Source organism: Myxocyprinus asiaticus, chromosome 26 (assembly GCF_019703515.2).
Source record: "Myxocyprinus asiaticus isolate MX2 ecotype Aquarium Trade chromosome 26, UBuf_Myxa_2, whole genome shotgun sequence".
Classification (NCBI taxonomy): Eukaryota; Metazoa; Chordata; class Actinopteri; order Cypriniformes; family Catostomidae; genus Myxocyprinus; species Myxocyprinus asiaticus.
The window spans coordinates 42,790,165-42,794,639 of NC_059369.1; positions in this window are offsets into that span (position 1 = coordinate 42,790,165).

The window sequence follows — 4,475 nt, forward strand, 5'->3', positions numbered from 1 at the left end:
AAAACATGCATTGACATAACTGTCTTTATTTCCAGAGATTTAACAAAGCAACTGTACTATAGCGTAATACCTCACAATTTAAGGTAAAATTATTATTTTTTTATTTTATAATTTTTATATTTAATATACATGAATACACAAGAAAAAGTGTACATCTTAATTTCTAAGGCTAGAATATAAATATACGCTGGCGGCCAAAAGTTTGAAATAATGTACAGATTTTGCTCTTATGGAAAGAAATTGGTACTTTTATTCAGCAAAGTGGCATTCAACTGATCACAGTGTATAGTCAGGACATTAATAACATGAACAATTACTATTACAATTTGGAAAAAATGTTCAGAACTTCTTAAACTTCTTCAAAGTTTTCTCATGAAAAAATCCTCCATGTGCAGCAATGACAGCTTTGCAGATCCTTGTTATTCTAGCTGTCAGTTTGTCCAGATACTCAGGTGACGTTTCACCCCACACTTCCTGTAGCACTTGCCATAGATGTGACTGTCTTGTCGGGCACTTCTCACGCACCTTACAGTCTAGCTGATCCCACAAAAGCTCAATGGGGTTAAGATCCATAACACTCTTTTCCAATTATCTGTTGTCCAATGTCTGTGTTTCTTTGCCCACTCTAACCTTTTCTTTTTGGTTTTCAAAAGTGGCTTTTTCTTTGCAATTCTTCCCATAAGGCCTGCACCCCTGAGTCTTCTCTTTACTGTTGTACATGAAACTGGTGTTGAGCGGGTAGAATTCAATGAAGCTGTCAGCTGAGGACATGTGAGGCGTCTATTTCTCAAACTAGAGACTCTGATGTACTTATCCTCTTGTTTAGTTGTACATCTGGTCTTCCACATCTCTTTCTGTCCTTGTTAGAGTCAGTTGTTCTTTGTCTTTGAAGACTGTAGTGTACACCTTTGGATGAAATCTTCAGTTTTTGGCAATTTCAAGCATTGTATAGCCTTCATTCCTCAAAACAATGATTGACTGATGAGTTTCTAGAGAAAGCTGTTTCTTTTTTGCCATTTTTGACCTAATATTGATCTTAAGACATGCCAGTCTATTGCATACTATGGCAACTCAAAAACAAACACAAAGACAACGTTAAGCTTCATTTAACGAACCAAATATCTTTCAGCTGTGTTTGATATAATGGCAAGTGATTTTCTAGTACCAAATGATCAATTTATCATGATTACTCAAGGATAAGGTGTTGGAGTGATGGCTGCTGTCTAGATCTGATCAAAAATGACTTTTTCAAATAGTGATGGTGCTGTTTTTTACATCAGTAATGTCCTGACTATACTTTGTGATTAGTTGAATGCCACTGGTGAATTAAATCTGTACATTATTCCAAACGTTTGGCCGCCAGTGTATATTATTCACATTGAGCTCATATGTATATAGAATACTATATATAATATATACATAGTATTCGTTGCACGCAGTGAGCGTGAGAGTTGGCAGCCCTGCTAGTGTTAATCAAATGGTTTTTAGCATGTTGCTGCATGGTTGATTGGGGGTATGCTGCTACATGGTTAGCAGCAGTTGATTGGTATGCTGGGTGGTATGCTAATCCTAGGGCCAGAAACATACTTTACGCAAGCCAACGCACATAATTTGTGGTCCACTTCTTTATACATAAGAGTTACCTTCAAAAGTTTGTGTTATTAAACTGGAAGTGTCATTATTCAGGTAAGTTGCTATAAATATATTGACTTCAACAAACTTGCTCTGCAATATTCTCTTCAAACTGTTGCTGAAAGAGAAAACTCACTGTAGAAGTGGACAGTTCACATTAATCATGCTATAGCACCCCTTGTGGCAATGTTGAGGATGTCACGTGTACTTGCATTGCGTTAGGAATTGCGCCTGACACGTTTTTGGATTTTAACAACGCACTAAATCAAGCGTGCATAGCTAGAAACGCCTGCGTTCACATACTTGCATAGAGCATGTTTATGGCCTTAAGTATAAACAATCATAAAAGTACTAGTTGCTTATGAGTCATATTGAAAGAAACCAATAAGAATTTAGTGTGTCATAGGAATAAATGGTAGAATGATGGTATATGTTCACCACTGCAGTACACCAGGGCAATACTTATCAATAAGTGACTGATAATACAGCTTCAGTCTCTCCACATCTGGCAGCTCTGTGCTCTTGGTGTACAAGTCAAACTTACTGTTGGAGGAAAGACAAATAGACGCATGTTATTGATCTTACTAAGGCAAAACTCACAGAAAGGGGTCTAACTCTCAGTATGTGGGTTACAAAACTGACACAGGGAAACTGGTGACATACTTAGTTTCTTTGACCCAGGGCAGCATCTGCTGGTCTTTCTCGTTGCATAAGTGCATGTAGTCTCCATTAGAATGCCAGGGGTAGAAGGAGTGGAATCGGATCATGTATAGACCCTGTGAGACATGTTAATGGAAAGACTCTTTAAGGATACGTTTGTACGAGTCTTCCAGGAAGATAAATAAAATAGTGTTTGCATGATTTATCTGTTTAGTGTGCTTGATGTGACGTTACCTCCTGTGGCGTGGTGCATTACGCTGAACTTCAGATACTCTGAATTAGTGCAGGAATTTCCAGTTTGTCGATTCAGCAGCAAATATGTTTTTACTATGAGACGTCAAACATCAGTTGCAGTGGCCCCAACAGTATTTGGCCACTTTTAAAGGATTTTCGTTAATGAGCAAATACACCTACAATCCGACTTCCAAACTATGTTTTTGCCTTACCCCGATTCACTACGGTAAGCCTATAATAGTAATTTATGTTTTAGAGTTGTCGGGATGGATTTGGCAAGAAATTGCATACTTCCGTCAGTCGTCCATGCGTGTTTACATCATGTCCGTAAATGGAAAAAAGAAGCTAATACAGCGCATGTATATGTGTGGTGATAGGAGTGGTAGTTGTTTGAAGCTGAAAGCTTTTAGCCACAACAAATGAGCGACAGTAATTATGGATTGTTCCAAAAGGCAAGACTCTGGGGAATCATCCGTTTTCAAAATAAAAGAAACCTCGAACCGAGAAGAGTCTGCAAGCAAAAAGGGAAAGCGGCAGAGACCATAATAAAACACGAATCAACATCGGATTGGCTTTTAAGAGGTGGCGACAACTCAGAGATCTGAAAGGATTTAAAACCGACCCAGAGATGGAGTTTTTCTTGCTCGACAAGTAAGATGTTTTAATGGACCGATAGTTAGCCAGGTAGCTCTCTGACACCCTGTCTACACTGGACGCATCGACACGAACATTCTAAACCATTTAATTTGTGTAGTAGCGCCAGCACGTGCAGCGCAAAATGGAAGGCGACACCCGTTTATTGTCAGTGTGACGGACGCGGCGCAACGGACGCTTCCGGTGTAGACAGCGTCATTGATTATTATGGGGTTCAATTGCTTTTGACGCGACACAACGCACCACTTTCGTCCGGTGTAGACAGGGTGTTAGCATGGTAGTTTGTTAGATAGCGTTAGCCACTTAAATGGGGCATTTTCTTATGGATTGTAATACTGCAGTGCATGCTTTCATTTTTCAAGGACAGTAGAAATTTTAAACTTTGTGCTGGTAACAATGCCGATCTCTAAACCAGTTACTTAATTGGTCTATTTACCTGCTAGTTTCCACCGATATGACTAGCAATCATTATGTCTAATGTCATCGTTGCCTAACTTTGTAACACTATTTATTTTAAAACAATTGTTTTCAATAAGTCAGAACAACAGTGGAAGAAATGCTACTTACCTGCTCAAAAGATATATTTCTCGGATATCCATATTTTTCTTCTCATCGTTATTTATTTATTTATTTATTGAGGGGAGGGGGTGAGTTTTGTTGTCGTTAGTGACATTCGTTCTGATTTAAGTTCACCTGTAACCATGATTACACCGATACTCCTCAAGCCATCAGATTCATCCGCGCAGAAGAGCAGAGCCAAAGCCCACATCGCGTAATTGCCAAAACAATGTTCCTCCGCAAGTAACTTGCAGTTTTACGCTCAACCGCTAGAGGGCCAAAAGTTACATAGTGTAGCTTTAAAACTTGACTTTGATGTAATAAAATCGCTCACTAACCTTTTCTGTGTGTAGTTATATCTAGTTTTACAACTTTGTTGCCATCACGATGTAAAATCTGTAACAAATAACCATAAGTTCATCCACCTAGAACAGAAGTTTGACGCAAAAACGTCCATTTATACCTCTTTACTCAAATAATAAATGGCTTTTAACAGAAGAATTTAATGCAAGTGCTTCTATAAAAGTATATGCTTCACATTTCTGCCTTTAAACCTAACCAACTCTTGTGTGGTATGTTTTAAATTAAATGGTATGTTTATGCTTAAAGTGTGCTTGTGCTATCTGTCTTAAAAAGAAATGCCTCTTGGTTTGTTTGTTTTTTGTATCTAATGCAATAGCATTCAGACAATTTTAAGTGTGACCAAAGGTTTTTGGGGCCCCTCTATACGTCTGACA